Below are 24,299 nucleotides of genomic sequence, written 5' to 3' on the forward strand. Positions count from 1 at the left end.
AAGTAAAAGTTTCAAAGGTTTCGAGGATGTGTTCTTGGGGGGAGGGAGGGAGGGGGGGGGGGGGAGGTTGGAGCCGAGGCAGTCACTTGAGTATCTGTATTTGGTTCAGACAGTGGAGTAGTTCGACTTGTTCGGACTACATGCAAGGCACTCTCCAAGGGTGGGGATGATAAAAGTGGGTGTTTCAGAGCCTGGAGAACGTACAAAGGGATTTTCCTCAAGGTATTTACAAAATTTTCGAGGCAATAGGTTTAACATTGTATTTTTACAAGGGGGACGAGTGTTTCACCTTAGGAATTATGTGTACGATTTTCTAAACAATGTTGTTGGACAAACCAATGGCTTGTTGAAAGCTGTCCATGCTGATATACAGATAGATTTGTATGTGGCTGGCTTTAAAGTGTTGGGCATACTTAACAAAATGGTTACCGCTCCTCTCTGGCGTGTTACTGAAGCACCAGGGCATATTCTTGATGTGTGTGTGTGACATCTACTCAAATATGAACACCTTCTTTCACCAAATTCTTCTGATGAACAACTTTCTGATTAATCAAATGTAAAAGTACCGGTACATGCTTTGACAAGAGTTTCATTGTCAAGGATGATGTGTTTAACTCCCTGTCTTCTGAATGGGAAAAAGATGACACCACTTTAAGCATGATGAGGCACACACTCATTGCATTACAACAGCTAATTAGCAGAGTTACAGAAGATTACATGGCCGGTGGAAAATATCACAATGCCAAGAAATCAAAGTCTTTCAGAGCGGACACTGCTTCCACACCTACACATAATAAATTGCCTGAAAGAGTCTTTGGATACTTGGATTATTTAATTAAGAAACGCCCAAGTGCATCTGCAATTGCCAATGAGGCACAGGTTATGTTCCGTTTTTAAGAAGACATCAGATTTCATGACTTCCTTGAGTAAAGAACAAATGAATGAAATGATAAACAGTGTAATAGGAAAACCCACAAAAGAACTAAGAGAAAAAGCAAAAGAAAGAGAAAAAGTCAGGCATGAAGCACTAGTAAAAAAGCAGCAAGAAAAACAAGTTCAACTGGTGGAAAAAAGTCGTAAAATTGAAGCACAAAGAAGATTTAACTGATGCTGGTCTTTGGCAGTCAAGGCAACAGGTAGATGATAAAATGAATCAATGCGATAATCACAATGAAAGATTCAATGCTTGTAAAAATCAATCAAATTTCGAAGAGACATATTGCATCAGTATATTCCTGACAACAAGACATTTAAATTTTCTGAACAGACCTGGACTGCCATGCGAGATCACTTGTACAAGTTTAAAGATGCTGCTTTGTCAATAGTAGAAGGAGAATCAGCCCAAACTATGACTTCCAATGATGAAACTGTTAGTATTCCTTTGTTGGTGGGCAAGACAGTAAGTCACTTCTTTATTTCTGAAGGGGAAAGACTTCCATACATTGGTAAAGTTGTCAGCCAAGTACCTGGTTTTCCACAGTGGTTCAACATAGTCTATGATGATGACGAAGCTGTTTATACTTACAAATTAATTGACGACTACAAGGAGGGAAATTTAGAACTACATGTAGTACCTTAAATAAATTTACATGGACATGAAGATCAATAAGAAAAAACACTGAAAATGATTGGACAACATCATATTTATTGAGGGGAATAAGACAGAAACAGAAGGCGTAGTAGACTTAAACCCTGTTGTGCACCCACCGTGCCAGCAATCTGTTGGTAGATAAAAACAAAATACTGTTACTTAGCCGATAAACACCAAACAATACATGGATAAGTGTGACAATTAATGTATTTGTTTACTTTTATTGCCATGGCAACCTGCTGTTATTATAATTGTGATTTTGAAGGAAATGTTGAAGAAATGTTGATACTGTTACGATTTTGTCAAAATACGCTGTGGATCGGGCCGACTGCCTATCACCTACCTGCATATCAAAAATAAAGTCCATATGTGTTTCACTTATGGAAATATGAAGCCATAAATTTGTTTACCATTTTTGTTTACTTGTTTACAATTTGTTTTAGTTCTCTCTTGTCACCTTAATTTTACCATGGTTTCAACTTAAATTTTGAACAAAGAACTCTCACGACTTTCATTTTCCATTTACCATAACTTTTGAACCGGCTCTTCGATTTGACTCATTCTTGCGCTGTTCAACTCAACTTCAAGTTAAAATGAACTTTTAAATTAAGAACAAAACAGAAGCCTGCCAGCAAGTAGAAAATATCCATTTCGGTCCCTTTAAAGGGGGATAGGATGTTATTTTCAAAGTTGGAAACTGATTTGATAAAAAATAAGAATAATGCTTAATAATGAGCTGGAGTGCTGTGGCCTCGTGGTTAAGGGCACTGATTCGTGGTCTCTGGGTAAAGCTGCAGGTTGTGGGTTCGAGTCCTGGCGGGGTCATGGTGCGTGTGCCCTTGAGCAAGGCACTTTGTCACTCATTGCTTCTCTCCACCCAGGGGTAAATGGGTACCTGTGAGGGCAGAGATGGTTATGTGATTGATTTAGCTTGCTTGCGCCTAACAGGCAGCATCGAGCTGTATACTCCCCAGGGAGCTGAGATGGTATTTGGAATGTTGAATTGGCCCAATGATCAGGGATAATAATAATACTGTAAGCGCTGTGATTTAGTGTACTAAAAAGAGTGTTCTTAAATGCCGATTATTATTATTATTATTATAATTAAATAGCTTGATACTACCGGTAAGTGTCAGAGCACTTCACAATTACGAATAATTCGGTACAGAAGGTGAGAAAAAACTTAAATTGCAAGTGTTCAGAATTCTGCGTGGTTCACAGTTCAATAAGATATGCAAACACAGGTCAAGTTCAAAATTATGAAGAAGTTAATATTTTTTTTTTTAAATAGCTAATTGATGTTTGAATTTTGGACAATGTTTGAACTTTGCCCAAAGAAATACAGGTGTGACGAAAATGCGGCCCTGGTCATTTTCTTAGACTCGCCTGTACGCCTGGGTAACTTTTTATTAGGTTCCATTCACTTTTATAACTGTTTGATGACTTATTTTATCGCTAGTATTCACCAACCGTCAGCTGTTTTCATGCACTGCCACTGCCATGTGTTTGTGTGAGTGCTCAAAATAGAGTTAGGGTAAATCCAACATGGCCGCCTCCTTGCTTCTAAAATCCGTTCAGATTGGCCTAAAGTTTTTGAAGATTATTTCTGATTTTAGATTATAAAACTGAGATTTATAAGAGCAGAAAGTTGTATTTCCTTTATCTTTACGGATTTCAACACTTAGACTAAGTTTTTGGCAGAAAATATTTCAGTAGGGAATTATTTACCGAAATTTGCAATGTTTTCGTCTGCCAAGGCCTGAAATGTTTCATAAAAATTGATGAGTATGACATCCCTGGATTTTTATCAATGAAATTAGGTCATGTTAACGTTCAGTCACCAACTTTGTTTTTGTCTTAACGTGAGAAATCGGGGGAAATCTGTTTTCAGTGTAGATGAAAGCTAAGGATTTAAGGATTATTTGTGTACTTAAGTGATGAATGTACAGCATAAATTATTGGGTTTTTTTTCAGATGAATGAAAACTTTGTTGTGCATAGTAATTTTTTGCTAGTTTACAACTTGTGGGCATGGCTTATTTACTACGCGTACGCACAGTCTGTGTGTAAGGCGCGCGATCCAAAGAGTATAAATAGTGCAGATTTTTGTGAATTCGGGGTTCGGGGGATTCAGTTCCGAGTTTGTCAAGTTGTAGTTGTACTGCTAATCTCTGAGTTGAGGAGCTGAGGAGCTGGTGAGGGAGCTAATTAATACTAATAGGCACGTACAAAGCCAGTTTAATGTTTACATTAGCGTGCATATTCACTGGGAAAATGGTTATTATAAATTTAGTTAGGGAGGTTTGTAATTAAGAAGTTGAGGAGTAATGGAGGAGCTGAGGAGCCAGCTGAGGAGCCATTTAAGGAGCTCATAGGCACATATGGAGCCCGGTTGTTATTCGCATATTCGCTAGGGGAAAATAGTTTAATTAAATCTAATTTAAATTAGGGAGGGTTGGAATTGAGGAACTGAGGAGCCAGTGAGGAACCGAGGAGCCAGTGAGGAGCTCAGGAGCCAGCTGAGGAGCAGAGGAGCCAGTTAAGGAGTTGAGGAGCAGAGGAGCCAATTGAGGAGCCGAATTTGGAGGACACTTTGTAAGTCACTTATTATTGGAATGGAGGAGCTGGATAAAATAATTTAAGGTCATCTAAGTTATCCCAGGAGCTAAGCAGATTCAAGAAACTACTGGCAGACACGTCAGAGGCCTTGACTTAGCGAGACATTTGGACTGGCAGACGGAAATGCCTAACGTAGTGATATTTGTTTTTGAACTGGCAGACGCAATTACCTAGTCATATTATTTTTTTTAGGGGCATAGTATTTGCCCGTTGTTAAGTTTATAGTAGAGGTTAGGGAAAACTTAGAGACTGATCGTTTTGCCTCCCAGTGTAGAGAGCACTATCCTATAAGGTATTCCCCCCCCCCCCTTGGTAAATAAATTCCAGAGATTAGGCCCCTAGACTCATTCCTCACCAGTGCAAAGTGCACTGCCATTTATTGTTTTTCTCAGCTTTGAATTAATTTAAGTTTAAGCTCATCATTAGCATTGTTCTTTTGACTGTTGTTCAGTTTTGAATTAAATTACTAGTTTTCGAGTTGTGCTGAATATTTGCCTAAAGTGTAGCTTTCTTGAGTCAGTCCTTAGGAATTAGTAAGAATGTTTGTCACTTCACTTGACTACTTCACTGGGTCATATATTTTGACTACGAACTTTAGACGCAGGTTAAGAAATACTAAACCGGTGAGGCGGAACTCCGGGGGTTTAGGGCTTATAAATTTTCCGCCTGGTGGCAGCGCTATCGTCCTGGTTACATCTTGGACAAGTTTGACGGACCGCAAATCACACGGGCCGATCATCCTTTTCACATTTCCGCCACACAGGCATACAAGTGCAGTATAATATTGGGAAACTTGAATACATCCTTGCAAATATTGTACCTGAAACTTGTGCAAGTGGCAGCTTCAAAGTGACTGTGTCCAGTAGTTGCTGAGCATTTTGCAAGACTAATTTCTGATGCCAAATTATAGCAGACATGTTTTTTGTTTTGAACCATTTCCTGTTTTACACTTTTTTCAACCTGCTGCAAGAGGGTGCTCTAACATGTAATGACGTCACCGGTATTTTTTTTGTGAAGTACAACGTAACCTAGCCACACACTAACATCGTTGCAAGCAAGTTCACATCTTTTTCCAATTTTAATTATAAAGCACTTCGACTTACTTCCAGTTAGGACCGGAAGAAAGGGTCATGTGATTTTGCTGACACGAGATAAGATGAAGATCCTGGATTATTCTATCAATTCCCGCAAATGTCAAGTTCGGGTATCTCACGATTGATTTTATACTGATTTTCAAAGATTTAACGTGACGTCACGTGACCCCATATTGACATCATGGTGATGTCACTATTCGGGACACAACTTTTCTATATAGGACTATGCCTATGCTGACTTTAAATGATGTACGACAAAGATTATTGCCAAAAATGGCGTCGAGAAAAGACGTGTACAAAGTCTATGTGATTTGCCAGGGACAAAAAAGGAGAATAAGGAGAAGAAGAAAGAAAAATCAGAACAAAAAGAATGTCTCTTTTACAAGTTTTGCGAAAAAGCCCGAATTGGCACTTCAGCAAAAGAACAGACAACCTAATAAGTACAAGGTTATACAAATTAAGGGAATGTTCATATTTGATTTGTGATATTGTCATCAATGGAGAAGTTATTCATAATAGCACTGAATGCAAGTATACATGTTGAAGAGTGGTATACACGTAGACAAATGGATTCAGGTCTTTTATTTAGTAAGCCTGAGTTGGTTTTATTTTGTATGCCCAAGAAATGGAAACCCAACAGTTCTTTCCTAGGATGTACATTTAGTCTCAGAAAACGAGCTCGATGACTCATAAAGATGTCTTCAGAACTTGGCTGTGCATGGATTGTACTCATACACCCAGAACAGTGACATTAGGTTGAATCCTGCCAACAACCACTTCTGCATGCTGCCATGATGTACGTTTGTGGCATACCTTTTCTTCTTGTTTTTAACATTTGAAACAAATTCTCATAAAATTGAAGTGAATGTTCAACTAGCCATGTCTTGTTGCACTTCTGTCCCTAAAATATGATCTAGAATTATACTTTCGTGTAAGGCTGAGGAGCCATTTAAGGAGCTCATAGGCACATATGGAGCCCGGTTGTTATTCGCATATTCGCTAGGGGAAAATAGTTTAATTAAATCTAATTTAAATTAGGGAGGGTTGGAATTGAGGAACTGAGGAGCCAGTGAGGAACCGAGGAGCCAGTGAGGAGCTCAGGAGCCAGCTGAGGAGCAGAGGAGCCAGTTAAGGAGTTGAGGAGCAGAGGAGCCAATTGAGGAGCCGAATTTGGAGGACACTTTGTAAGTCACTTATTATTGGAATGGAGGAGCTGGATAAAATAATTTAAGGTCATCTAAGTTATCCCAGGAGCTAAGCAGATTCAAGAAACTACTGGCAGACACGTCAGAGGCCTTGACTTAGCGAGACATTTGGACTGGCAGACGGAAATGCCTAACGTAGTGATATTTGTTTTTGAACTGGCAGACGCAATTACCTAGTCATATTATTTTTTTTAGGGGCATAGTATTTGCCCGTTGTTAAGTTTATAGTAGAGGTTAGGGAAAACTTAGAGACTGATCGTTTTGCCTCCCAGTGTAGAGAGCACTATCCTATAAGGTATTCCCCCCCCCCCCTTGGTAAATAAATTCCAGAGATTAGGCCCCTAGACTCATTCCTCACCAGTGCAAAGTGCACTGCCATTTATTGTTTTTCTCAGCTTTGAATTAATTTAAGTTTAAGCTCATCATTAGCATTGTTCTTTTGACTGTTGTTCAGTTTTGAATTAAATTACTAGTTTTCGAGTTGTGCTGAATATTTGCCTAAAGTGTAGCTTTCTTGAGTCAGTCCTTAGGAATTAGTAAGAATGTTTGTCACTTCACTTGACTACTTCACTGGGTCATATATTTTGACTACGAACTTTAGACGCAGGTTAAGAAATACTAAACCGGTGAGGCGGAACTCCGGGGGTTTAGGGCTTATAAATTTTCCGCCTGGTGGCAGCGCTATCGTCCTGGTTACATCTTGGACAAGTTTGACGGACCGCAAATCACACGGGCCGATCATCCTTTTCACATTTCCGCCACACAGGCATACAAGTGCAGTATAATATTGGGAAACTTGAATACATCCTTGCAAATATTGTACCTGAAACTTGTGCAAGTGGCAGCTTCAAAGTGACTGTGTCCAGTAGTTGCTGAGCATTTTGCAAGACTAATTTCTGATGCCAAATTATAGCAGACATGTTTTTTGTTTTGAACCATTTCCTGTTTTACACTTTTTTCAACCTGCTGCAAGAGGGTGCTCTAACATGTAATGACGTCACCGGTATTTTTTTTGTGAAGTACAACGTAACCTAGCCACACACTAACATCGTTGCAAGCAAGTTCACATCTTTTTCCAATTTTAATTATAAAGCACTTCGACTTACTTCCAGTTAGGACCGGAAGAAAGGGTCATGTGATTTTGCTGACACGAGATAAGATGAAGATCCTGGATTATTCTATCAATTCCCGCAAATGTCAAGTTCGGGTATCTCACGATTGATTTTATACTGATTTTCAAAGATTTAACGTGACGTCACGTGACCCCATATTGACATCATGGTGATGTCACTATTCGGGACACAACTTTTCTATATAGGACTATGCCTATGCTGACTTTAAATGATGTACGACAAAGATTATTGCCAAAAATGGCGTCGAGAAAAGACGTGTACAAAGTCTATGTGATTTGCCAGGGACAAAAAAGGAGAATAAGGAGAAGAAGAAAGAAAAATCAGAACAAAAAGAATGTCTCTTTTACAAGTTTTGCGAAAAAGCCCGAATTGGCACTTCAGCAAAAGAACAGACAACCTAATAAGTACAAGGTTATACAAATTAAGGGAATGTTCATATTTGATTTGTGATATTGTCATCAATGGAGAAGTTATTCATAATAGCACTGAATGCAAGTATACATGTTGAAGAGTGGTATACACGTAGACAAATGGATTCAGGTCTTTTATTTAGTAAGCCTGAGTTGGTTTTATTTTGTATGCCCAAGAAATGGAAACCCAACAGTTCTTTCCTAGGATGTACATTTAGTCTCAGAAAACGAGCTCGATGACTCATAAAGATGTCTTCAGAACTTGGCTGTGCATGGATTGTACTCATACACCCAGAACAGTGACATTAGGTTGAATCCTGCCAACAACCACTTCTGCATGCTGCCATGATGTACGTTTGTGGCATACCTTTTCTTCTTGTTTTTAACATTTGAAACAAATTCTCATAAAATTGAAGTGAATGTTCAACTAGCCATGTCTTGTTGCACTTCTGTCCCTAAAATATGATCTAGAATTATACTTTCGTGTAATAAGTAAAAAAATTCTTTTCAATTTAACTTCCTGACCTTTGTTACAACTGATAATGTTGTAACCAACAGATAATTTGTCAGCAACCAATAATGTCACACAAATTGACCGATACTGTATCACCAACCGATAATGTAACAGAAATTGACTAAGAGTGTAGTATATTAATTGGTTCGGACTGATAATGTAACAAGGATTGACCAATAGTGTACTATCTTTACTACACTATCAGTCATTTTTTTGTTAAATATTATCGGCTAGTGATTGGTCATATTTGTGTAATATTATTGGTTGGCGATACATTATCAGTTGTAACAACCTCAAATATTGTGTGTGTATGCCTCCATGTTGAAGAGGAATCAAACCTGATGTGCAGTAATATACAAATATTGAGTGGCTCAGAGTAACATTGGAGGAATATTGTCGCAAGATAAAATCTGGACTTTTCCATTTCATGAGGCAAAGCCGAGTGAACTCAAAAAGTCCAGATTTTACCGAGCGATAATATTCCTCCCATTTCACAATTTAAAGCCACTTAATATTTGTTTTACATATTGATATATAGACTCTTGTCATTTGATATATTTGGACTTTTATTTCAATAAAAAATTGGTGGAAATGCATTCCTCTCTTCCAAACCACCCCTTCACGAAAATGTTTGAACCCCACGCAGTAACGCTGGCTCTTTGGAACAATATGCGCTATGCGCAATGCTGAACGCACGCCAGCATGCATTTGCACACAGATACCGTGTCATGGAACAAGAATAATCCTCACTATTGAATAGAATTTCCCATTCCCCACGGGCGAATGGGATTTTGCACTTTATTTTAAAGAATTCCCTTTCAGAGTATAGTCAAATAATTCTCTACGCCTATGAAAGTTTGCTTTTAAATTTAAAATGTACTACTGGTAGAGGGGTAACTTAGGCACAATCTTAAAAAAAATCTGTTTTAATGGTTAAGGAGTCTTGATACTGTTTGAAACTGAATATTACTTCCAGGGAAGAACATAAGGAAAAAATGGAACAAAATCCAATTCTGATGCAGAACTACCCCAACTACCCCAACTTAAAATGACTAAATGGAACTCCCCGGGTTTTGTTTGTCATAAAATGAATGTACAGCTATGTGGCACACTGTCTCCGTCAGCTAGGAATGATCTCCTAACTAACACCCTGATGTGAGGCCATTCCAGGGAGCCAGTGTACGGTTCTACCTGTAACATCACCAATCATAAACCCCACTTTATCTTGTTGTACTCATAGTGAGGTTTCTGCTCCAGATTTCTGCTCCAGATCTCTTTCACCAGTCACCCAAAGCAGACCTCAGCCAATATTGAATAGTGCTGATCTGACTGCTGACATTAATGATCATCTACACACTGTCTGCTATCGGTTGGCCAAAAAGAAGTAAAACGTTAACAATTTTTGTGGTTACTACAAAATGATAAACTGTCAGAGCTTACTAAGTGTGAAGGTAACATTTTCCAGTTTTAGTTTGTACTCCATTGACAGATGTCACAGGTGTCCACAGGTTGATGGGAGGATTGATGTCACCAAAGGTACGTGAAAGTGTTCCTGCGCGCCAACTTCATGTACGCACAAAGTACAAATGTAGCTGCAGAGAAGGTAATGCGATGATTGTAAGACCTCATCAGCTTCTTGTTGGACACATGGGACAGTGATGACCATCACAGGATTTCTCTGCAGCTTGGTGAAAAGGCATCTTACTAATTATCTGTTGTGGCTCTGTACTGGGTAGAGATATACCATTTTGAAGAATTTGTTGGAGATGTCACTTTGATAAATTCTCATGGATGTTCATCAGCTGCTGTGACAGGTTTCCTGTTGTTGTTGAATGGAATGTCTTCACTGTGATGGCTTGTTGTAGCTCTGAGAGAAGTCATTTTGAAGTGAAGAACTGCATTTTCTTCATTTGCTGTCTGGTAGACTGATTGCATTATCAGTACGTTTCTTTGTGCTGCTGAATGGTAAGAGCTCATCATGATGAACTGTCACAGCTCGGGGTGGAGATGATGCAAGTTTAGATGCTGGAGAGATGTTACCATGACAAACTGCCACATGTCTTCACTTGCTGCTGGCTAGACATCTTTGACAAAGAGCTTCCTTGTACAGCTCTGGGTGAAGATGCCACAGTGAAGAAATGCCACAGGTGCACTTTGTGGCAAAACTGTGATAAATAGTGGTAGGTCTCCATTTGCTCTAGTGACTGGGTAGAAAGATGACACTGTGGCAAGTTGTCACATGTCTCCATTTACAGTTTGGTGGGACAATCACATCATAATGATATTTTGTAGCTTTGGATCTTATACCAGGTAGAAAGGTTTCAATTTGTAGAGCAGCCACTTGCTGCTGGGTGACTGATTACACTACTGCATCACATGTATCTTTGTGCTGCTGAAAGGAAACAGCTCCTTCATGATAAACTGTCACAGCTCTAGGTAGAGATGTTGCCACTTGCTGCTGATGGCTGGACAGATGATGCTGTGATAAGCATGTTCCTTGTGTTGCTCGATGGCAGGAGCTCATTATGATGACCTGTCAAGCTCTGGGTAGAGATGTCGCATGTTAGCATGGTAAAGTGATGTTACTATGACAAATTGTCAAGAGGTCTTCACTTGCTGCTGGGTAAACAATTTACACTGTGATGTAGAGGCTTCCTTAAGCTACTGTCACAGCTCTGGGTAAAGGTGTCATAGTGAAGAACTGTCATGCGTTCACTCAGTGAAGAGATATTATTATGCTAACATGTCAACGATCTATCTCCGTTTGCTATCAGATGGATGGTACCTGTTGTAAAGACCTTGCAGCAACCGCAACGTGCCACTTGGATGATCCCGGGTGAAGCTATTTTAGGCCTTGAAACAACTTGGCAGAGTGAACTGTCCAACACTGCTTCTCCATCTTTGTTTTACCGCAATGAAGTATAATAATACATTGAGCAGCCTTCAAGAGTGGATGCTTTTGTTTTGAACCACTTTATTGGTTGTGAGGAGCAACTCTTCCGAAGTTCCCAGTTGTAATCTAAGAAGTGAAGCATTCCATTCAAACGTTGCCACTGTTGCTCGTTCAAAGCTGGAATGATGTGAAAATGGAGAATGGTGCAATGGAGAAACAAATCATATCCATGATTTAGTTACCAACTCAACAGTGCAAAACTTGGCCCAACGTCATTTAAAGTAACATTTTTTTCTCCACTGTAAATGTAAGCTGGCCCTGCCCGAAAGTCGATTTTTGATACCTTAATCATACCACAGGTAAGGCAGATGTAGTCTTGAAGCTTCGAATGAATTTATCTAAAGCACTTACATTCACAACTCCATGTCACAGTTATCTGACTGGAAAAACATGAAGCAGTAACCACAAAAATTGCTACCAGGTGTTTATTTTAAGAAATAATACAAAAGAAAATATGGCTCCCTCAAAAGCCCTACATACATATTCAACAGTTATTGCAAGTTGTACTATACACTAAAACTACTTTTTCCATAAGGGCCCCGGTTCCTTTACACTGACACAGTAAGATAACTTTAATTAAAACAAACAATTAACAATAAAAACATCAACAATCAAATTAAATTAGACATATAAAAAGAATAAGTACTAAAACCCCAACAAACCAGAATAAAACAAATCCAAAATTAAAATTAAAATTAAAATTAAAAATTTAAAGCAGTTGATTAATTAAGCTCACAATAATGGAGAAAATGAATATGTATACATGTAGTACTCTAAACCACAGGATTTTGGAAAGATTTCTTATTTTATCTTTTATTATGTTTAATATTACAGAAATATATTTAAGTGTTGAATTCTAACAGAAAAAAAGAAAAGGGAAGTTACGTATAAATTCTGCATAACTGTTCTAGGATGCAGAAAGTGTGTCCGAAAGATAATGTTCTGGACAAATTTTGTTTAATGTTTGTAACATTATAATGATGAAGTGAACCAGGACATTGAAATATTCATTGAATGATAATACCAGCTTAAAATTCACAACAGTGTTCTAAAGTACATGTATGTTTCTATCATTTTCAAGAAAAAGGGTTTGTAAATGGATAACAGGGACTACTCGACTTCTAATTTAATTTCAAAACCTAGAAAAGTTTTGGCATTCCACATTTCATTTGCCACAAAATTAATCTGGTTATGTTTTCAAGGAAAATCTTTGCAATATAATCTGAGTGTAAAACTGCATTTCTATGGTCTAAATCCCGCTCCCCTTTCTTCATTCTCCAAGACAAGTTTCTTTGATAGATACCAGTAGCAAGCAAGAATGTCAAACCACTTAGAAAACTCTCTGTTTTTCTATATTTTCAGAATTAGGCAGACCACTGACATATTGCATAAACATTGTATACCGAGTGCTACAGTGAATCCAATTACTTGTTGGTTACAAATTACGTCATTGATGAGCGTAACCCAAAATTGAATTTAATTTATCCCGTTGAAGCAAATTCCTTCTTGGAAAAACAATTTTCTCTGTTTTGTTTTATCTTGGGGTCAACTCTCTCTTGGAATTGTTAAAAAATAAATGCCCTCGAAATGCAACAAGACATGCCCTGCAAATCAAACACATGACATTTAACAAAGAAATTGAACAGATTTCAGTCAGTATTGAATTCAAATTTTTTATGTTACATCTGGGAAAAAAACACATGAATGCACGACACCAAGCAGAATTGGTGGGTGTTTGATTCATCAATCCCTCTGTTTCTAAATGTGGTGCTCTGGGTTCTAATGAAGTTTGATAGAAGAACATATTGACGTGTGTAACCATCTGGAGGTGTACAAGATGTTGATCATCAAATCAACAGAAGCGGAAAAAGAAGTATTCTAGGAGGAGTAGCCATGAACATCCAAAACAATAGCTTTATTTTAAAGGCCTGTTCTTTTATTATTTTGACAATGTGGGCAAAAACTGAACATTTCTTGTATTGATCTCGGTATGCACAACCACAATTGTCCATGGATCAGAGCTCTGTAAAGGAATTATTTACCTGGAACGCACAGGGCAAAGTCAAAGCATGGTATTTGGTTTACTGAATCATTGACAAAACTTTCTATTGCGAGTCTGGCCAACGTGAGAGAAGTATTCTGAAAAGAAGGTAAAGTATCAGATATTCAGTTGAGAGATGGAAAGAAATACCCTGGTAAAATCCTTTGAATAAGTGGTAAGCAAGTGCAAGTACTGTACACTGCCCATTGAAACATCTGTCTCCATCAAGCCTATCCGTTAATAATTGTTCATTTTTTGGAGAGAGTATTCTTGACAGAGCTCGCAATGAACGGAACTGATGAATCGTGGATGGACGTGCACCTGTAGCAGGGAAACCAGAGCAGTAGACAGATGTTTTACACTGTGGAGAAACCCAGATTCAAAACCATATTGCCGAAAATTGATCAGCATTACAATTTGCCAGCAAGGCATTTCTGTAAGGGCAGAAGGCAATAAAATTATTGCCAAATTGACTCCGGGAAAATAATGTACAGTATTCCAAGAATGACTTTCTGGATGTACACGAAAAATCAATGAGCGCAAAAGAACTTGTCCTCAAATTAGTTTCCAAGACTTTTTTGGAAGGACAACTTGCCAGACACAACTACCATGAGGCGATGTTCTATGCAAAAGTGGGAAGGTCATTTCCAAGTAGCTTTAATGCAGGATCCGATTTTCAAGCCATTACACTGTACGTTGCACTTTCAGATAGGATCCAACAAACACTTGGTCGTGATGAACGAGGGCAACTTTGACGATAAAATATTAGCTATGGTCAAAAACGCAAAGGACTTGTAAAACTTGTAGGGAAACTTATCCCTTTGGAGGAGCTTGCAAGGTCGAACTTCCATGGTGGAGATGTGTTTATAATGGGAAGAGACCTTGATAGTGCCGGCATGAACAAAATCAGTGATAGCATAAAGGAAACGCGCAGAAAGGTTGCTGCCACCTAATATGCGTGTACCATTTTAACAGAAGATTATTATAATAATTATCGCATTTATATTTTTTGAACACTAAGCAATCACTATTAGGCCGATTCTGATTAACACTGCATTTTACACCCCATGAATAATTTATGCTGAAACGATCCTTTAGAGAAGGACTTTGTATAGAATAGTTTATTTGCTATTATTATTGTAAATCCATGTTCAAGGAATTGTACAAAAGTGATTCCTGAAATAAAAGGCAAATTTAATGATCAGTGAGAAGTTAATTTCCCTGAATGACATGTATTTCAGTTCTTAACCTACTTGCAACAAGGTTTATTTATATAGGCTTGTGTCTTCTCTGAGATGTCCACCTACCACTTCCTTTGCCTACTGCCTGGCTTAGGATTTGCTTGAGGCTGCAACCATGAAGGCTGGTGTGCACTTAAACAATCCGTGGAAGGTTTGAGCACAACAAGCATCATACAGGAAGAGGATTAAGTTGTGTCATCAGTTATCTTGACAGCTTTGCTTCTAGACAACAACCAATAACACATCAACAGGGTTGATGTAACAAATGATCAGCATGCAAACAATGTGTGTTTATCTGCTCTTCAACTATGATGGGCAAGTCAAATGGTTCACTGTGACTTGTGAGTCAATTGGTTAAGTCTGTTGTTCAGGACAACGCGAAGTACTGAAGCGGGACTGTTTGCCAGTCTAATATGTTGTTGTGCATTGCATCGTGGGTAAAGCCATGCTGAGTGGCAAGATGGCTCCCAAGGGTTGATAATGCATGTTAATATATCAGTTGTTTGTCGTCTGTAGTTTCTGTGTCAATCCACCATTTCTTGACGGAGTAGCCGTTACACTGGCAGTCGGCAGGATGGTTTGTGGGAAGAGTGATTTTTCGGGATTGTTTTTGGCTATGTTGACTGTCGTGTCTGTGTGACTTTCATCACGTGCGTGCCAGGCATCTGCCATCCAGAGGACAGGCCAGCGAGGCCATGCGTGATGATGCATCAGCATAAGCAAGTCTCGGCTGTAGTGTGTGACTGTTTATGAATTCATCGTTTATACTTCAACATTCGTCCATGTACATTCTACATTATTTATGACTCTGTGACTGTCAAGTGTTATCGTTTGCTGTGAGCAGCCGGATCAGCCGTCGTGTTGACCCCACGGATGTCATGCGTCAGCATTAGCAAGTCCGGACTCAGTTTATGCGCATAGGCCCTACTGTGTATCGTTTTTCATCATCGTGTAATGAGCAACTGGCTCTGCCGTCCTGTTGGCCTTGCCCATTAAATTAATAGCAATATGACTCCGCGCCTTTTTTTCTTTTCTTTTCCTTTTCTCCTTTTTTTTCTTTTCCAGAGGGGGGCAAGAGGTGATGTATGAGAAGATGGAAGCGGAAGAAAGATTTGAAGCGGGAGTTGAGGAACGCTTGGAGAAGTGTTTGAAGGATGATGAGATTAGCACATTCAAAGATGGCAGATATGTTGACAGTGTAAGAGAGGTACATGTATATCAAGATTTGATAACAATGACTGTGGGACTGCATCATGTTAAAACGGTTGTAAGAGTCGTGCTGAAGAAGATGATTGGAAATGATCCGGATGTGGCGAGGTTGCCAAAGCACAGATTTGCAAGCTTGCTGCTCCTTGAAGCGCAGGCATTGGCCCAGATGCAGTTTGAATCTGAGATTGCCGGATGTGGTGACAAGTCTTTTGTTGTCATGGCTCACATTTCTTAAGGAAAAATAAGGAAATCAGGCGATCCCGAGAAAAGTTTTAAGCATTCATTATGTGCATGTTTTTTTAGTAGAAATTGGCTGTTAATTTTGTTGTTAACGTGGTGGTACGCATACCGAAAGGTCATGTTGCAAGATAGGGTAAAAAATTAAATGGATGTTTTTTAATCGCTACGATTCCTGTCTTAAATTGCACCAAACTAGAATGGTGTCCGTGGTCCATCATGTATGTGTACACGCTAAGAATGGACGCTCTAGAAAACTTCAAAGAAACTCCTAGTGACATGCAAAGGCACAACGAACCGCAATAAAGCATGACATGAGGTCCATTGAATATCTCTATTTTTAGGCCTATGCATGTCGTCAACACTGAATAAAGACTAACATATCCACACATGGGTTGTTTACTGAGATCACTAGGGTTACTTATCCAATTAACGACACAATACACTCATTGGAAGTGGGAGTCACACAAGCGTCCAAGCTAGGTGGCATCATAGATCATCCTATAATGCCTGTATGTTATGTTTGTAAATGTACAAGATAATACGGAAGGTCGAATCATTCGGTGCGCGCGGAAACTTGTGTACACACAACAAATGTACATGGTAGTTCTATAACGGGTCATCGTTTTCCCGATACACGTATTCAAGTCAAAATGTCGACAAAACCTACACTGAATGCTGCATGCTTGTACAAGCTGTGGATCAAGCATGTGGGTTGTGGCTACGAAGCCTAATTGTTGAACCTGAGGGAGAGGACTTTTGGGTGAAATGGACTGATTACCCGAAATCACAGAAGGCACGCGTCAAGCCCTCACACATTCGGCCTCTTGAAAAACGTCGAGTGCTGGTAAAGAAATCAAGGCTAGTGACTGGCCAATCCTGCGAAGTCCCAGAAATCTGCAGAGGGGCGACGTTGTCATCTATCGCTGTTCAAATGGCGACCTAGGCGACACATTTGTTGTAGACGTCAACGATAACTTTAGGTGTGAGGTAAGAAAACTTTGATCACATTGACCTCTATGCATTGACACATTGCAGAAAGAGTAGAATTGTTTCTTTTTTTGGGGGGGGGGGGGGATTGGTGGTTTGAAGCACGTAGCAACACAATTCGGTGCACGGAATCTATATATACGGGTGAAGTGAAAACTCCGATAATCAAAATACATTTCAATGAAGTACATAATTATGCAGCGCCTTGTTCATGTTAAATGCACTTCTCGGTAAAAAAAAAATCACCCGAAAAATCATTACACCTGTGCTATGTTGGCAATGTCTGAAATAATGCAGTATCCAACAATGCACTCCCAACGGAGTTCAAATTTCAAAATTTGACCTTGTATTTACGAAATCTGCCCAATTGATGCTCGGTGCAGAATGTTGACTAAGGGAATTTATATGTGGTTGGCTGGTTTCAAATGCACGCTCATGGCAATTGTGGACGCGTGGCCCAAACCAAATCTAGAGGTCAAGATGCAGTTGACTTGCATAATTAATGAGCCATGGTCTATTACACAGACTACCTTCCATAAAGCTTCTTTAGGAAACGATCATTTCAGTTTAGGTTTTAAAGTTTAAATTTGTGGGGTTTTTTTCTTCTTTCTAGTACTGGGTCACGCAGGTAGTCCGAGTCATTTTCATCACAACTCGAGTCCGAGTCTGAGTCATGGAAAATGGGACTTAATTGACTCTGAGTCACGAGTCATACAAGTCTGCGATGATGTTGATGATGGAATCCAGCGAGATACCTATTTGTTGGCGTTCCTGAAGACTATTATTTTTTAAGAAATAAAATCAGTAAAAAATACATACGGCAAATTTGCTAATACATGTATTCAGTTTAAACAAATGCATGCTTACCATACTTACTTATTAACTAAAATATAACATGTATGAAGGGTGTACAATGTATGTATAGGGTGTACGCGGTTTCACAGCTATACTAGAAAATGTAGATTTCAGCTTTCACAGGCATAGACATGGGATCAGAAAGAATGTAGAATCCTGAATGTAGAATCCATGTACAAGTTACATGTATTTTTCCTTAAAAAGAAGGAAGAAATAAAATCAACTCGTGGAAGGTTTAAGCACAACAGGCAAATACAGGTAGAGGATTAAGTTGCGTCATCAATAATCTCGACAGCTTTGCTTCTAAACAACAACCAATAACATATCAACAGGGTTGCAAATGATCAGCATGCAAACAATGTGTGTGATCTGCTCTTCAACTATGATGGGCAAGACAAATGTTTAACTGTGACTTGTGAGTCAACTGGTTAAGTTCGTTGTAGAGGACAACTGGAAGTACAATGATACCAAAAATTGGGCTTACACCATAAATGAATGGGATGCCATCTGCCTCTTATCTCCCAAGGGCTGTAACTTGCACAAACACTCTCATTCTCACTATTCCATTGCAAGGTTACACTGCTCCAAATACAGATCTCATTTACCAAATGCTTGACTATGGGTACAAAAATGCATACTTAGGTTTAGTTTAGTTTACTCTGCTTTGTATCTAAGAGTTGCCTATTCTTTAACATCTTATGCCTGGTGTGCTGTTGTCTTCTCTTGTACCGCAAGTTTTGCAGGCGTACCGGTTTGCCTGTAGTGGATGTAAACAACAGTGTATTCTAGGCAAACTGTGAATGTGGCTCAGCCAATAGCTTGACTTATTTTCCTAACGCTTTGAATATTACCCATCAGTGGTGTTCTTTCTGAACGTCATTACAACAGAAGTGTAAGAATCCACAAAATTGTCAGTGATGCTATGCAACGTCTCAGATGCCAGTCTTTTCTGAAGACCCTCAGAGCCGAGAAGCAAACAGAAGCATCTGATGTATAACAGGATATGCAGGCATCATTTTCAATCACACAGTACAATGATATTGTCAGAAGCAGCCAGTACTGCACAGTTGTGTCAAAGCGTGCTTCAATCCTCCAGTCACAGTCAACAAGGCCTACTTTTTGTATTCTGGTCCTCATACATGGCGTGAGCCCTTCTTGTTTTCATTCGTCCTACAAGAGAGGGAGATTGGCTGCTTCAAGTGTCTGCTAGTGCGTGTACATGAATATAAATTGTTATTCTGTGGTCATATGTCAACTTAGTCTAACGATTATTCAATTGTCAATCATTTTAAATTGTATGAAAACAATTTTGATTATACATGTATTCATTATCAATTACATGTAGATCATTTACCAAACTCCTGTAATTTATTCTGCCCGCAGGGGTTATTTTCTGTCTTCAATTATATTAACTGATGTCCACTATTAAACAGCCAACATCTCAACATTCTGTGTGTGTCTTCATTTATTCACCGGGTCTTGGGGATTGTCTCCCCTTCCCCAGTCCGCACTCAGGTGGGGACAACCAAGTAGGCACGCCCTTGCGTGTTACTACAATATGCATTTCACAGTTAATGACCTTGTGTCATCATTCTCTGATTGTCTCAGTGTCTCATACTCTGATTAAACCTATGAGTCCACATTTTGTTTTGTTGGTGAAGCTGTCGCTGGAAACGCAGTGTGTAATTATGGAAGCAAAGTGTTGCAACTGTGAAAGGCCTCATGTCTAGACGTGGTAGAAAAATCCCCATCTCTGGAACACTGGGAAGATTTCATGTACCCGATACAACAGCAGACATTTTAACTTCCCAGGACATTACTACAAGTGTCACGCCTGACCATAAATGCATCTGTGGCGACTGCTCCTCATTCATTGCTGGCATGGTAAATGCAAGCAAAAAATTCCATGAAAATAAATGCACCTTCTCTGCGTCTACGAAAGACAGCTCATTTGTATTGACCAATATGATTAAAAGAATTCTATATAACTTTTGTGTAAAGGGAATATGAAGGGGAGGACCTCCAGGTGTATATCTGCTCAATTCTTCCACAATTTCTAGAGCACTGCTATGTGAAAAGGCAACAAGCTGCGACGTATCAAGAAGAAAAGCTGCGGAAAGTTCAACATCAACGGCCCTCATTCAAGTTGATTTCTCGGAGAACTATGCCTGCCTACACCAAGACGAAATCCAAAGCGCACACTGGCAACAGAGTCAAGTCAGTCTATTCACGGCAGCTATTTGGTTTGAAGGTCAGCTACATCCTAGAGTCATCGCATCTGACAATTTAACTCATAGTAAAGACAATCATTGCATATGTTGATACTTTGTTAGAAGGTCTTCCTTCACGGTGCAGTGAAGTATCCATCTGGTCCGATGAACCTGCATCTCAATTTAAAAACAGATACGTTGCAGCCAGCATCCCCCGTTCTTAAGAAGCAACATGGTGGTGTTGGAGATTCCGATTGAACACTTTATAAGGAGTGACATTTACATGTTTAAATGATAAACAAATCAAATCTGTTTAAAACTTTTCCCAAACAGAGTTCAAATTTCAAAAATTTGACCTTGTATTTATGAAATCTGCCCAATTGATGCTCGGTGCAGAAATGTTGACTACAGGAATTAATATGTGGTTGGCTGGTTTCAAATGCACGCTCATGGCAATTGTGGACGCGTGGCCCAAACCAAATCTAGAGGTCAAGATGCAGTTGTCTTGCATAATTAATGAGCCATGGTCTATTACACAGACTAACTTCGATAAGCTTCTTTAGGAAACGATCGTTTCAGTTTAGGTTTTAAAGTGTTACATTGTTTCCAAAAGACTTCTATCCATCCCAAACAATGTGCTATCATGTTATAGCGTGTAGAATCGCTGTTGGGATGCCACCAGAGGAAGATAGTAAGCCGACCGGTAACTTGGAGTTGTTGAAGCGGACACTTTTGCGTTCAGGATTGAACTCAACATTGTGCAAGTTTGAGGTCCGCAAGATCAAAGGACAGTGAGGAAACTCTTTACAATTATTTTTGATAGTTCAGCAAGCATATACATGAAGAATGGATGAATTCGCAATATTAGTTTTTCTTTGCGAACAAAACGTAGGAGAATTAGGGCTCTGGTTGAAGAACATTTGAAGACACTTGATGACAGTGGATCATTTGATAGTGCAGAGGCTGCAGAATCTGATCAATCCTTACCATTGAGAGACTGTAGTGAAAGGATACATGAACAGTCATCTTATCCTGAGCTTGGTAATGTTGAAGCTTTTAGTTGGAATGATGAACATGATGCAAACTGTTCAAGACAAGCACCAAACTCATCTGACTTATCAGACAGTGAATTGTACCGAATGTACTTCAGCGACGCAGCTATTGAGGCTTTGAGTGATAGAGATGAAAGTGGAGAAATCACGGATGATTCCTCAAAGTGCATAAATAGTCAAGAAGAATTAGCTGAATGCTCTAGTAGATTTAACATTCCTCACTTGGCACTGTCTGGATTATTTAGTTTATTCCTGGTTTAACTTATTAGCATACCATAACAATGGTCTTGCTTTTAAGTTGATTCTTTTGAAAACTTAATTATAAAGCTTCCCATCTTGTACATAAACTTTCTTAATTACGAAAAAGGTGTTTTTTGTTTTTGTTCCCAGGGGCTGTTCACCGCAACCCAAAGTCCATTCCACAACAAAAGTGGAAATCAGGGATGTTGCAACATCATTCTTGTACAACGCCCGCGATAAGAACAGCTGCAGAAAACAATGCAAAAATATCTAAGAGAACGGCAACCGAGTACAAAAATAAAGTAAAAAATGCCCATGTCAGACTTCAGCGAATTATTCAAAGGCAAACAAAGCAAAGGACTACCAAAAAAGGAGAAGTATGGAAGGACATGGGTCAATACAAAACGAAAGGATTTCTATGACACAGTATGTTTCACTCATGGTTTTGGTAATACAGTAAAATTCCCGGAACGTTTTTCCCTCTTCCATGATAAAAAAAGCTGTAAATAAACATAGATAGAATGTTTTTATCAAGGACACTTTCATGATAGCTGACAGAGCATACCATGTCATGAGCTGTTTTCTGAGATGGTGATGAGGGTTTCCAAGTCTGCAAACTATCTGTATATATCATACGACACCTCATTCAATCTTGGTGAATTTTGCTATGCTTATAATGAGACATTCTCATTTTGTTGAAAACCCCATAGTACCAGTTGCTGTCATAATACGTGACAGAAAATACCAGACAAGTCACAAAGAGCTTTTGAAAATTGTCCATTAAAAGTGCCCATCACTTTTTACGGACAACCTGGTAATTATCACAGATCACGAACAGGCCACTGTGAACGCTATCAAGGCAGAATTGCTGGCAACCAACATATTGTGTTGAAACCACCTGCTCGGTGATGTGAAACGGTGGGTCATTGCCCATGGGGAAAAGTTGAGACCGTCAAGTATACAGAAAGGATGTAAAGGGGCATGTTGAGCTGTAAGAGCAAACATAAGTACGATTTGTTACCCTGGAAGGTCAAGATCAAATGAGGCAGGGCAGGTCAAGATCAAATGAGGCAGGGCATTTCTACACCATTTTGAGGATGACCTGTAACCATATATTACATCTTCAGGCAGATGGGTCTTACTCTTAGAACCACTAGGGATATTCACGCCCGACTCAGGGGTCACTACAAACAGTAGCGAAAGTTTCAATGCTGTTATGAAAGGAGTTGTAGACAGAAAGGAGATGCCCATAGATAGCATGGTTCTATGCATGTATTACCCTTTTCCAATTTCTACCTTAATGAGCTCCTTCAGGGTTACTGCAATCTAGGCGACTATCGTCTAAAGACAAATAACCAGAAATGTCCAACCTCCTTGGATGACGCAAATTTGTCAATTCATTCTACGTGTAGCTGGCCCAAGTTCGGTTGTTGACCATGTAGTAAATGCTCAATTAGCTTAGTCAATCTCACTGAAGGTAACTGCTTCAGAAGGAAGACTAGGCAAGTTGAGCATGACCAAAATGCTGCTTGATAACCACAGGATAACTTGCGTTCCTGAATGTGGGGCATTTATGGTGCAAGGTTCGAAGGGAATAATTATGATATTCTGTTACCTTGTTTCCGAAAGAATTCTGTCCATGTATTTCCCAAACAACGTGCTATCATATTATAGCGTGTAGAATCGCTGTTGGTATGCCAGCAGAGGAAGATAGTTAGCCGACCGGTAACTTGGAGTTGTTGAAGCGGACACTTTTGTGTTCTGGATTGAACTCAACATTGTGCAGGTTTGAGGTCCGCAAGATCAAAGGACAGTGAGGAGGCTCTTTACAATTATTTTTGATAGTTCAGCAAGCATATAGAATGGATGAATTCGCAATATTAGGTTTTCTTTGCGAACAAAACGTACGAGAATTAGGGCTCTAATTGAAGAACATTTGAAGACACTTGATGACAGTGGATCATTTGATCAGAGGCAGAGGCTGCAGAATCTGATCAATCCTTACCTTTGAGAGACTGTAGTGAAAGGATACATGAACAGTCATTTAATCCTGAGCTTGGTAATGTTGAAGCTTTTAGTTGGAATGATGAACATGATGCATACTGTTTAAGACAAGCACCAAACTCATCTGACTGGTATCTGAACAACTCGTACCCGGGACAACCCGTACCCGGGACGACTCGCACCCCAAATTTGTGACCCGGGACAACTCGTACCCGAGACGACTCGTACCCGGGACAACTCGTACCCGGGACGACTCGTACCCGGGACGACTCGTACTTTGTACTTTTCTTACCATTTACTTTTCTGTTCCTTTTTAGTTAGATGTAATGGACAAATCCGAAGATGTGGAAAACCAAAAGCCGTTGAGTTTTGGGGAATTGCCAGTGGTGACAAGCAAGAGATTGTTCTGGAGAGATTCTGGCAGCTGGCCGATGATCGCGGAGTTCGCCGAATTTGCGGAAGGAGCTATAGCAATCATGAGCTTCCTATAAACTTACTTGATCTTCATTTATTGCGAAAACTTATTTCTAAAATAAGTGGACCGATTCTTTAAAATTATAAAAATGTTACATATGTCACCTTCTACACTTTTTATGACATTAATTTTGATAACCATCAACAATCCCATAGCGTGTCAGTCTTTTGCATAATTATGTGAAATAATTCAAATGTCACTTAATTAGAATTGTAAGCTTAGTGAGT

General features: G+C 39.3%; 1 pseudogene; it reads left to right on the plus strand.

The window, feature by feature from the left end:
* Positions 1 to 421: 421 nt before the first annotated feature.
* LOC119727819 lies at positions 422 to 24,088 on the plus strand (annotated as a pseudogene).
* The last annotated feature ends 211 nt before the right edge of the window (positions 24,089 to 24,299 follow it).

The sequence above is a fragment of the Patiria miniata genome, unplaced genomic scaffold (assembly GCF_015706575.1).
Source record: "Patiria miniata isolate m_02_andy unplaced genomic scaffold, ASM1570657v1 HiC_scaffold_20, whole genome shotgun sequence".
In the NCBI taxonomy this organism is placed as follows: Eukaryota; Metazoa; Echinodermata; class Asteroidea; order Valvatida; family Asterinidae; genus Patiria; species Patiria miniata.